Source organism: Pristiophorus japonicus, chromosome 3, assembly GCF_044704955.1.
Source record: "Pristiophorus japonicus isolate sPriJap1 chromosome 3, sPriJap1.hap1, whole genome shotgun sequence".
NCBI lineage: Eukaryota > Metazoa > Chordata > Chondrichthyes > Pristiophoridae > Pristiophorus > Pristiophorus japonicus.
The window spans coordinates 302,619,730-302,633,656 of NC_091979.1; positions in this window are offsets into that span (position 1 = coordinate 302,619,730).

Here is a 13,927-nt window from a genome sequence, read left to right on the forward strand (position 1 = left end):
CCAGTGACTGTCACACCTGAGCCCCCCTCAGTCAATGTCACCCCTGACCCCGCCCCCAGTGACTGTCACGCCTGACCCCGTTCCCCAGTGATTGTCACACCTGACCCCACCCCAGTGACTGTCACACCGGAACCATCCCCCAGTGACTGTCAGACCTGACCCCGCTCCCAGTGACTGTCACACCTGAGTCGCCCTCAGAAAATGTCACCCCTGACCCCGCCCCCAGTGACTGTCACGCCCGACCCCATTCCCCAGTGATTGTCACACCTGAACCCCCCCTCAGTCAATGTCACTCCTAACAACGCCCCCAGTGACTGTCACACCTGACCCTGCCCCCAGTGACTGTCACACCTGACCCCGCCCCAGTGATTGTCACACTTGACCCCGCCCCAGTGACTGTCACACCGGAACCATCCCCCAGTGACTGTCACACATGACCCCAGCTCCAGTGACTGTCACACCTGACCCTACACACAGCGACTGTCACCCTCGACTCCGCCCCCAGTGACTTTCACACTTTATCCCGCCCGCAGTGATTGTCACACCTGACCACGCCCCCAGTGAATGTCACACCTGACCCTGACCCCGCCCCCAGTGACTGTCACAACTGATCCCACCCACAGTGATTGTCACACCTGACCACGCCCCCAGTGACTGTCACACCTGACCCTGACCCATCCCCCAGTGACTGTCACACCTGACCCCGCCCCCAGTGACTGTCACACCGGAACCATCCCCCAGTGACTGTCACACCTGACCCCGCCCCCAGTGACTGTCACACCTGACCCCGCCCCCAGTGACTGTCACACCTGACCCCGCCCCCAGTGACTGTCACACCTGACCCCGGCCCCAGTGACTGTCACTCCTGACCCATCCCCCAGTGACTGTCACACCTGACCCCGCCCCCAGTGACTGTCACACCTGACCCCGCCCCCAGTGACTGTCACACTGGAACCATCCCCCAGTGACTGTCACACCTGACCCCGCCCCTTGTGACTGTCACTCCTGACCCATCCCCCAGTGACTGTCACACCTGACCCCGCCCCAGTGACTGTCACACCTGACCCCGCCCTCAGTGACTGTCACACCTGACCCCGCCCCCAGTGACTGTCACACCTGACCCCGCCCCCAGTGACTGTCACTCCTGACCCATCCCCCAGTGACTGTCACACCTGACCCTGCCCCCAGTGACTGTCACACCTGACCCCGCCCCCAGTGACTGTCACTCCTGACCCATCCCCCAGTGACTGTCACACCTGACCCCGCCCCCAGTGACTGTCACACTGGAACCATCCCCCAGTGACTGTCACACCTGACCCTGCCCCCAGTGACTGTCACACCTGACCCCGCCCCCAGTGACTGTCACTCCTGACCCATCCCCAGTGACTGTCACACCTGACCCCGCCCCCAGTGACTGTCACACTGGAACCATCCCCCAGTGACTGTCACACTTGACCCCGCTCCCAGTGACTGTCACACCTGACCCCGCCCCAGTGATTGTCACACCTGACCCCCCTCTCAGTCAATGTCACTCCTGACAACGCCCCCAGTGACTGTCACACCTGACCCCGCCCCCAGTGACTGTCACACCTGACCCCGCCCCAGTGATTGTCACACCTGACCCCCCCCTCAGTCAATGTCACTCCTGACAACGCCCCCTGTGACTGTCACTCCTGACCCATCCCCCAGTGACTGTCACACCTGACCCCGCCCCCAGTGACTGTCACACCTGACCCCGCCCCCAGTGACTGTCACTCCTGACCCATCCGCCAGTGACTGTCACACCTGACCCCGCCCCCAGTGACTGTCACACCTGACCCCGCCCCCAGTGACTGTCACTCCTGACCCATCCCCCAGTGACTGTCACACCTGACCCCGCCCCCAGTGACTGTCACACCTGACCCCGCCCCCAGTGACTGTCACACCTGACCCCGCCCCCAGTGACTGTCACACCTGACACCGCCACCAGTGACTGTCACTCCTGACCCATCCCCCAGTGACTATCACACCTGACCCCGCCCCCAGTGACTGTCACACCTGACCCCACCCCCAGTGACTGTCACTCCTGACCCATCCCCCAGTGACTGTCACACCTGACCCCGCCCCCAGTGACTGTCACACCTGACCCCGCCCCCAGTGACTGTCACTCCTGACCCATCCCCCAGTGACTGTCACACCTGACCCCGCCCCCAGTGACTGTCACTCCTGACCCATCCCCCAGTGACTGTCACACCTGACCCCGGCCCCAGTGACTGTAAAACCTGACCCCGCCCCCAGTGACTGTCACTCCTGACCCATCCCCCAGTGACTGTCACACCTGACCCCGCCCCCAGTGACTGTCACACCTGACCCCGCCCCAGTGATTGTCACACCTGACCCCCCCCTCAGTCAATGTCACTCCTAACAACGCCCGCAGTGACTGTCACACCTGACCCCGCCCCCAGTGACTGTCACACCTGACCCCGCCCCAGTGACTGTCACACCGGAACCATCCCCCAGTGACTGTCAGAACTGACCCCGCCCCCAGTGACTGTCACACCTGAGCCCCCCTCAGTCAATGTCACCCCTGACCCCGCCCCCAGTGACTGTCACGCCTGACCCCGTTCCCCAGTGATTGTCACACCTGACCCCACCCCAGTGACTGTCACACCGGAACCATCCCCCAGTGACTGTCAGACCTGACCCCGCTCCCAGTGACTGTCACACCTGAGTCGCCCTCAGACAATGTCACCCCTGACCCCGCCCCCAGTGACTGTCACGCCCGACCCCGTTCCCCAGTGATTGTCACACCTGAACCCCCCCTCAGTCAATGTCACTCCTAACAACGCCCCCAGTGACTGTCACACCTGACCCCGCCCCCAGTGACTGTCACACCTGAGCCCGCCCCAGTGATTGTCACACCTGACCCCGCCCCAGTGACTGTCACACCGGAACCATCCCCCAGTGACTGTCACACATGACCCCAGCTCCAGTGACTGTCACACCTGACCCTACACACAGCGACTGTCACCCTCGACTCCGCCCCCAGTGACTGTCACACTTTATCCCGCCCGCAGTGATTGTCACACCTGACCACGCCCCCAGTGACTGTCACACCTGACCCTGACCCCGCCCCCAGTGACTGTCACAACTGATCCCACCCACAGTGATTGTCACACCTGACCACGCCCCCAGTGACTGTCACACCTGACCCTGACCCATCCCCCAGTGACTGTCACACCTGACCCCGCCCCCAGTGACTGTCACACCGGAACCATCCCCCAGTGACTGTCACACCTGACCCCGCCCCCAGTGACTGTCACACCTGACCCCGCCCCCAGTGACTGTCACACCTGACCCCGCCCCCAGTGACTGTCACACCTGACCCCGCCCCCAGTGACTGTCACTCCTGACCCATCCCCCAGTGACTGTCACACCTGACCCCGCCCCCAGTGACTGTCACACCTGACCCCGCCCCCAGTGACTGTCACACTGGAACCATCTCCCAGTGACTGTCACACCTGACCCCGCCCCCAGTGACTGTCACTCCTGACCCATCCCCCAGTGACTGTCACACCTGACCCCGCCCCCAGTGACTGTCACACCTGACCCCGCCCTCAGTGACTGTCACACCTGACCCCGCCCCCAGTGACTGTCACACCTGACCCCGCCCCCAGTGACTGTCACTCCTGACCCATCCCCCAGTGACTGTCACACCTGACCCTGCCCCCAGTGACTGTCACACCTGACCCCGCCCCCAGTGACTGTCACTCCTGACCCATCCCCCAGTGACTGTCACACCTGACCCCGCCCCCAGTGACTGTCACACTGGAACCATCCCCCAGTGACTGTCACACCTGACCCTGCCCCCAGTGACTGTCACACCTGACCCCACCCCCAGTGACTGTCACTCCTGACCCATCCCCCAGTGACTGTCACACCTGACCCCGCCCCCAGTGACTGTCACACTGGAACCATCCCCCAGTGACTGTCACACCTGACCCCGCTCACCGGTGACTGTCACACCTGACCCCGCCCCAGTGATTGTCACACCTGACCCCCCTCTCAGTCAATGTCACTCCTGACAACGCCCCCAGTGACTGTCACACCTGACCCCGCCCCCAGTGACTGTCACACCTGACCCCGCCCCAGTGATTGTCACACCTGACACCCCCCTCAGTCAATGTCACTCCTGACAACGCCCCCAGTGACTGTCACTCCTGACCCATCCCCCAGTGACTGTCACACCTGACCCCGCCCCCAGTGACTGTCACACCTGACCCCGCCCCCAGTGACTGTCACTCCTGACCCATCCGCCAGTGACTGTCGCACCTGACCCCGCCCCCAGTGACTGTCACACCTGACCCCGCCCCCAGTGACTGTCACTCCTGACCCATCCCCCAGTGACTGTCACACCTGACCCCGCCCCCAGTGACTGCCACACCTGACCCCGCCCCCAGTGACTGTCACACCTGACCCCGCCCCCAGTGACTGTCACACCTGACCCCGCCACCAGTGACTGTCACTCCTGACCCATCCCCCAGTGACTATCACACCTGACCCCGCCCCCAGTGACTGTCACACCTGACCCCGCCCCCAGTGACTGTCACTCCTGACCCATCCCCCAGTGACTGTCACACCTGACCCCGCCCCCAGTGACTGTCACACCTGACCACGCCCCCAGTGACTGTCACTCCTGACCCATCCCCCAGTGACTGTCACACCTGACCCCGCCCCCAGTGACTGTCACTCCTGACCCATCCCCCAGTGACTGTCACACCTGACCCCGGCCCCAGTGACTGTAAAACCTGACCCCGCCCCCAGTGACTGTCACTCCTGACCCATCCCCCAGTGACTGTCAAACCTGACCCCGCCCCCAGTGACTGTCACACCTGACCCCGCCCCAGTGATTGTCACACCTGACCTCCCCCTCAGTCAATGTCACTCCTGACAACGCCCCCAGTGACTGTCACACCTGACCCCGCCCCCAGTGACTGTCACACCTGACCCCGCCCCAGTGACTGTCACACCGGAACCATCCCCCAGTGACTGTCAGAACTGACCCCGCCCCCAGTGACTGTCACACCTGAGCCCCCCTCAGTCAATGTCACCCCTGACCCCGCCCCCAGTGACTGTCACGCCTGACCCCGTTCCCCAGTGATTGTCACACCTGACCCCACCCCAGTGACTGTCACACCGGAACCATCCCCCAGTGACTGTCAGACCTGACCCCGCCCCCAGTGACTGTCACATCTGAGTCGCCCTCAGACAATGTCACCCCTGACACCGCCCCCAGTGACTGTCACGCCTGACCCCGTTCCCCAGTGATTGTCACACCTGAACCCCCCCTCAGTCAATGTCACTCCTTACAACGCCCCCAGTGACTGTCACACCTGACCCCGCCCCCAGTGACTGTCACACCTGACCCCGCCCCAGAGATTGTCACACCTGACCCCGCCCCAGTGACTGTCACACCGGAACCATCCCCCAGTGACTGTCACACATGACCCCAGCTCCAGTGACTGTCACACCTGACCCGACACACAGCGACTGTCACCTTTACTCCGCCCCCAGTGACTGTCACACTTTATCCCGCCCGCAGTGATTGTCACACCTGACCACGCCCCCAGTGACTGCCACAACTGATCCCACCCACAGTGATTGTCACACCTGACCACGCCCCCAGTGACTGTCACACCTGACCCTGACCCATCCCCCAGTGACTGTCACACCTGACCCCGCCCCCAGTGACTGTCACACCGGAACCATCCCCCAGTGACTGTCACACCTGACCCTGCCCCCAGTGACTGTCACACCTGACCCCGCCCCCAGTGACTGTCACACCTGACCCCGCCCCCAGTGACTGTCACACCTGACCCCGCCCCCAGTGACTGTCACACCGGAACCATCCCCTAGTGACTGTCAGACCTGACCCCGCCCCCAGTGACTGTCACACCTGACGCCGCCCCTAGTAACTGTCACACCTGACCCCGCCCCCAGTGACTGTCAAACCTGACCCCGTCCCTCAGTGATTGCCACACTTAAACCCACCCCACCCAGTGACTGTCACACCTGACCCCGCCCCCCAGTGATTGTCACACCTGACCTCGCCTCCCAGTCAATGTCACCCCTGACCCCGCCCCCAGTGACTGTCATGCCTGACCCCGTTCCCCAGTGATTGTCACACCTGACTCCGCCCTCCCCAGTGTCTGTCACACCTGACCCATCTCCCAGTATGATTGTCAAACCTGACCCCGCCTCCCAGTGACTGTCACACCTGACCCGTCCCCAGTGACTGTCACACCTGACGCCGCCCCCAGTGACTGTCACACCTGACCCCGCCCCCAGTGACTGTCAAACCTGACCCCGCCCCCAGTGACTGTCACACCTGACCCAACCCCCAGTGATTGTCACACCTGACCCCGTCCCTCAGTGATTGCCACACTTAAACCCGCCCCCCCAGTGACTGTCACACCTGACCCCGCCCCCCAGTGATTGTCACACCTGACCTCGACCCCAGTGACTGTCACACCTGACCCCGCCCCAGTGACTGTCACACCGGAACCATCCCCCAGTGACTGTCAGACCTGTCCCCGCCCCCAGTGACTGTCACACCTGAGTCCCCCTCAGTCAATGTCACCCCTGACCCCGCCCCCAGTGACTGTCACGCCTGACCCCGTTCCCCAGTGATTGTCACACCTGACTCCGCCCTCCACCAGTGACTGTCACACCTGACCCATCTCCCAGTGATTGTCAAACCTGACCCCGCCTGCCAGTGACTGTCACACCTGACCCATCTCCCAGTGATTGTCAAACCTGACCGCGTTCCCCAGTGACTGTCACACCTGACCTATCTCCCAGTGATTGTCACACCTGAACCCGCCACACAGTGACTGTAACCCCTGACCCCGCCCCCAGTGACTGTCACGCCTGACTCCGTTCCCCAGTGATTGTCACACCTGACTCCGTCCCCCTCAGTGACTGTTACAACTGACCCATCTCCCAGTGATTGTCAAACCTGACCCTGCCCCCCAGTGATTGACACACCTGACCCATCCCTCCAGTGACTGTCACACTTGACCCCGCCCAAGTGACTGACACACCTGACCCATCCCCCCAGTGATTGTCACACATGACCCCGCCCCCAGTGACTGTCACACCTGACTCCGACCGCCAGTGAGTGTCACACCTGACCCCACCCCCCCAGTGACTGTCACAACTGACACCGCCCCACCCTGTGACTGTTACACTTGACCCCGCCCCCAGTGACTGTCTCACCTGACCCCGCCCGCCCAGTGAGGGTCACACCTGACCCCACCCCCAGTGACTGTCACACCTGACCGCGCCTCCAGTGACTGTCACACCTGACCCTGCTCCCAGTGACTGTCACACCAAGACCAGCCCCCAGTGACTGTCACACTTGACCCCGCCCCCAGTGACTGTCACACCTGACCCCGCCCCCAGTGACTTTCACACCTGACCCTGGCCCCAGTGACTGTCACACCTGACCCCGCCCCCAGTGACTGTCACACCTGACCCTAACCCCAGTGACTGTCACATCTGACGCCGCACCCCCCAGTGACTGTCACACCTGATCCCGCCCTCAGTGACTGTCAGACCTGACCCCACCCCAGTGACTGTCACACCTGACCCCGCCCCCAGTGACTTTCACTTCTGACCCCTCCCCCAGTGACTGTCACACCTGACCCTGCCCCCAGTGACTGCCACACATGACCCCGCCCCCAGTGACTGGCATACCGTACCCTGTCCCCTGTGTCTGTGACACATGACCCCGCCCCTAGTGACTGTCACACCTGACCCCTCCCCCAATGACTGTCACACCTGACCCTGCCCCCAGTGACTGCCACACATGACCCCGCCCCCAGTTACAGGCATACCGTACCCTGCCCCCTGTGTCTGTCACACATGACCCCACCCCTAGTGACTGTCACACCTGACCCTGCCCCCAGTGACTGTCACACCTGATCCTGTCCCCAGTGACTGTCACACCTGACCCCGGCCCCAGTGACTGTCACACCTGACCCCGCTCCCCCGTGACTGTCACACCTGACGTCGCCCCCAGTGATTGTCACCCCTACCGGCCCCCAATGACTGTCAAAGCTGACCCCGCCCCCCCAGTGATTTTCACACCTGACCCTGGCCCCAGTGACTTTCACACCTGACCCTGCACCCAGTGACTGTCACACCTGACCCTGCCCCCTGTGACTGTCACACCTGACCCTGCCCCCTGTGACTGTCACACCTGACCCTGCCCCCAGTGAATGTCACACCTGACCCCGCACCCAGTGACTGTCACACCTGACCCTGCCCCTGTGTCTGTCACACATGACCCCACCCCTAGTGACTGTCACACCTGACCCTGCGCCCAGTGACTGTCACACCCGCCCCGCCCCCAGTGACTGTCACACCTGACACATCGCCCAGTAACTGTCACACCTGACCCCGCCCCCAGTGATTGTCACACTTGACCCCGCCCCCAGTGACTGTCACACCTGACCCTGCCCCCAGTGACTAACACACCTGACCCTGCCCCCAGTGACTGTCACACCTGACCCCGGCCCCAGTGACTGTCACACCTGACCCCGCTCCCCCGTGACTGTCACACCTGACCCCGCCCCCAGTGACTTTCACACCTGACCCTGGCCTCAGTGACTTTCACACCTGACCCTGCCCCCAGTGACTGTCACATCTGACGCCGCCCCCCCCAGTGACTGTCACACCTGACGTCGCCCCAAGTGATTGTCACCCCTACCGGCCCCCAATGACTGTCAAAGCTGACGCCGCCCCCCCAGTGACTGTCACATCTGACCCCGCCCCCATTGACTGTCACCCCTACCTGCCCCCAGTGACTGTCACAGCTGACCCCGCCCCCAGTGACTGTCACACCTGACCCCGCCCCCATTGGCTGTCACACCTGACCCCGCTCTCCAGTGACTGTCACACCTGACCCCTCCCCCAATGACTGTCACACCTGACCCTGCCCCCAGTGACTGCCACACATGACCCCGCCCCCAGTGACTGGCATACCATACCCTGCCCCCTGTGTCTGTCACACCTGACCCTGCGCCCAGTGACTGTCACACCCGCCCCGCCCCCAGTGACTGTCACACCTGACACATCGCCCAGTGACTGTCACACCTGACCCCGCCCCCAGTGATTGTCACACTTGACCCCGCCCCCAGTGACTGTCACACCTGACCCTGCCCCCAGTGATTATCACACCTGACCCCGGCCCCAGTGACTGTCACACCTGACCCCGCTCCCCCGTGACTGTCACACCTGACCCCGCCCCCAGTGATTGTCACCACTACCGGCCCCCAATGACTGTCACACTTGACCCCGCCCCCAGTGACTGTCACACCTGACCCCGCCCCCAGTGATTGTCACACTTGACCCCGCCCCCAGTGACTGTCACACTTGACCCCGCCCCCAGTGACTGTCACACCTGACCCTGCCCCCAGTGATTATCACACCTGACCCCGGCCCCAGTGACTGTCACACCTGACCCCGCCCCAGTGACTGTCACACCGGAACCATCCCCCAGTGACTGTCAGAACTGACCCCGCCCCCAGTGACTGTCACACCTGAGCCCCCCTCAGTCAATGTCACCCCTGACCCCGCCCCCAGTGACTGTCATGCCTGACCCCGTTCCCCAGTGATTGTCACACCTGACCCCACCCCAGTGACTGTCACACCGGAACCATCCCCCAGTGACTGTCAGACCTGACCCCGCCCCCAGTGACTGTCACACCTGAGTCGCCCTCAGACAATGTCACCCCTGACACCGCCCCCAGTGACTGTCACGCCTGACCCCGTTCCCCAGTGATTGTCACACCTGAACCCCCACTCAGTCAATGTCACTCCTAACAACGCCCCCAGTGACTGTCACACCTGACCCCGCCCCCAGTGACTGTCACACCTGACCCCGCCCCAGTGATTGTCACACCTGACCCCGCCCCAGTGACTGTCACACCGGAACCATCCCCCAGTGACTGTCACACATGACCCCAGCTCCAGTGACTGTCACACCTGACCCGACACACAGCGACTGTCACCTCGACTCCGCCCCCAGTGACTGTCACACTTTATCCCGCCCGCAGTGATTGTCACACCTGACCACGGCCCCAGTGACTGTCACAACTGATCCCACCCACAGTGATTGTCACACCTGACCACGCCCCCAGTGACTGTCACACCTGACCCTGACCCATCCCCCAGTGACTGTCACACCTGACCCCGCCCCCAGTGACTGTCACACCGGAACCATCCCCCAGTGACTGTCACACCTGACCCCGCCCCCAGTGACTGTCACACCTGACCCCGCCCCCAGTGACTGTCACACCTGACCCCGCCCCCAGTGACTGTCACACCTGACCCCGCCCCCAGTGACTGTCACACCGGAACCATCCCCTAGTGACTGTCAGACCTGACCCCGCCCCCAGTGACTGTCACACCTGACGCCGCCCCTAGTAACTGTCACACCTGACCCCGCCCCCAGTGACTGTCAAACCTGACCCCGTCCCTCAGTGATTGCCACACTTAAACCCACCCCCCCCAGTGACTGTCACACCTGACCCCGCCCCCCAGTGATTGTCACACCTGACCTCGCCTCCCAGTCAATGTCACCCCTGACCCCGCCCCCAGTGACTGTCATGCCTGACCCCGTTCCCCAGTGATTGTCACACCTGACTCCGCCCTCCCCCAGTGTCTGTCACACCTGACCCATCTCCCAGTATGATTGTCAAACCTGACCCCGCCTCCCAGTGACTGTCACACCTGACCCGTCCCCAGTGACTGTCACACCTGACGCCGCCCCCAGTGACTGTCACACCTGACCCCGCCCCCAGTGACTGTCAAACCTGACCCCGCCCCCAGTGACTGTCACACCTGACCCAACCCCCAATGATTGTCACACCTGACCCCGTCCCTCAGTGATTGCCACACTTAAACCCGCCCCCCCAGTGACTGTCACACCTGACCCCGCCCCCCAGTGATTGTCACACCTGACCTCGACCCCAGTGACTGTCACACCTGACCCCGCCCCAGTGACTGTCACACCGGAACCATCCCCCAGTGACTGTCAGACCTGTCCCCGCCCCCAGTGACTGTCACACCTGAGTCCCCCTCAGTCAATGTCACCCCTGACCCCGCCCCCAGTGACTGTCACGCCTGACCCCGTTCCCCAGTGATTGTCACACCTGACTTCGCCCTCCACCAGTGACTGTCACACCTGACCCATCTCCCAGTGATTGTCAAACCTGACCCCGCCTGCCAGTGACTGTCACACCTGACCCATCTCCCAGTGATTGTCAAACCTGACCGCGTTCCCCAGTGACTGTCACACCTGACCTATCTCCCAGTGATTGTCACACCTGAACCCGCCACACAGTGACTGTAACCCCTGACCCCGCCCCCAGTGACTGTCACGCCTGACTCCGTTCCCCAGTGATTGTCACACCTGACTCCGTCCCCCTCAGTGACTGTTACAACTGACCCATCTCCCAGTGATTGTCAAACCTGACCCTGCCCCCCAGTGATTGACACACCTGACCCATCCCTCCAGTGACTGTCACACTTGACCCCGCCCAAGTGACTGACACACCTGACCCATCCCCCCAGTGATTGTCACACATGACCCCGCCCCCAGTGACTGTCACACCTGACCCCGACCGCCAGTGAGTGTCACACCTGACCCCACCCCCCCAGTGACTGTCACAACTGACACCGCCCCACCCTGTGACTGTTACACTTGACCCCGCCCCCAGTGACTGTCTCACCTGACCCCGCCCGCCCAGTGAGGGTCACACCTGACCCCACCCCCAGTGACTGTCACACCTGACCGCGCCTCCAGTGACTGTCACACCTGACCCTGCTCCCAGTGACTGTCACACCAAGCCCAGCCCCCAGTGACTGTCACACTTGACCCCGCCCCCAGTGACTGTCACACCTGACCCCGCCCCCAGTGACTTTCACACCTGACCCTGGCCCCAGTGACTGTCACACCTGACCCCGCCCCCAGTGACTGTCACACCTGACCCTAACCCCAGTGACTGTCACATCTGACGCCGCACCCCCCAGTGACTGTCAGACCTGACCCCACCCCAGTGACTGTCACACCTGACCCCGCCCCCAGTGACTTTCACTTCTGACCCCTCCCCCAGTGACTGTCACACCTGACCCTGCCCCCAGTGACTGCCACACATGACCCCGCCCCCAGTGACTGGCATACCGTACCCTGTCCCCTGTGTCTGTGACACATGACCCCGCCCCTAGTGACTGTCACACCTGACCCCTCCCCCAATGACTGTCACACCTGACCCTGCCCCCAGTGACTGCCAAACATGACCCCGCCCCCAGTGACTGGCATACCGTACCCTGCCCCCTGTGTCTGTCACACATGACCCCACCCCTAGTGACTGTCACACCTGACCCTGCCCCCAGTGACTGTCACACCTGATCCTGCCCCCAGTGACTGTCACACCTGACCCCGGCCCCAGTGACTGTCACACCTGACCCCGCTCCCCCGTGACTGTCACACCTGACGTCGCCCCCAGTGATTGTCACCCCTACCTGCCCCCAATGACTGTCAAAGCTGACCCCGCCCCCCCAGTGATTTTCACACCTGACCCTGGCCCCAGTGACTTTCACACCTGACCCTGCACCCAGTGACTGTCACACCTGACCCTGCCCCCTGTGACTGTCACACCTGACCCTGCCCCCTGTGACTGTCACACCTGACCCTGCCCCCAGTGAATGTCACACCTGACCCCGCACCCAGTGACTGTCACACCTGACCCTGCCCCTGTGTCTGTCACACATGACCCCACCCCTAGTGACTGTCACACCTGACCCTGCGCCCAGTAACTGTCACACCCGCCCCGCCCCCAGTGACTGTCACACCTGACACATCGCCCAGTAACTGTCACACCTGACCCCGCCCCCAGTGATTGTCACACTTGACCCCGCCCCCAGTGAATGTCACACCTGACCCAGCCCCCAGTGACTAACACACCTGACCCTGCCCCCAGTGACTGTCACACCTGACCCCGGCCCCAGTGACTGTCACACCTGACCCTGCTCCCCCGTGACTGTCACACCTGACCCCGCCCCCAGTGACTTTCACACCTGACCCTGGCCCCAGTGACTTTCACACCTGACCCTGCCCCCAGTGACTGTCACATCTGACGCCGCCCCCCCCAGTGACTGTCACACCTGACGTCGCCCCAAGTGATTGTCACCCCTACCGGCCCCCAATGACTGTCAAAGCTGACCCCGCCCCCCCAGTGACTGTCACATCTGACCCCGCCCCCATTGACTGTCACCCCTACCTGCCCCCAGTGACTGTCACAGCTGACCCCGCCCCCAGTGACTGTCACACCTGACCCCGCCCCCATTGGCTGTCACACCTGACCCCGCTCTCCAGTGACTGTCACACCTGACCCCTCCCCCAATGACTGTCACACCTGACCCTGCCCCCAGTGACTGCCACACATGACCCCGCCCCCAGTGACTGGCATACCGTACCCTGCCCCCTGTGTCTGTCACACATGACCCCACCCCTAGTGACTGTCACACCTGACCCTGCGCCCAGTGACTGTCACACCCGCCCCGCCCCCAGTGACTGTCACACCTGACACATCGCCCAGTGACTGTCACACCTGACCCCGCCCCCAGTGATTGTCACACTTGACCCCGCCCCCAGTGACTGTCACACCTGACCCTGCCCCCAGTGATTATCACACCTGACCCCGGCCCCAGTGACTGTCACACCTGACCCCGCTCCCCCGTGACTGTCACACCTGACCCCGCCCCCAGTGATTGTCACCACTACCGGCCCCCAATGACTGTCACACTTGACCCCGCCCCCAGTGACTGTCACACCTGAGCCCCCCTCAGTCAATGTCACCCCTGACCCCGCCCCCAGTGA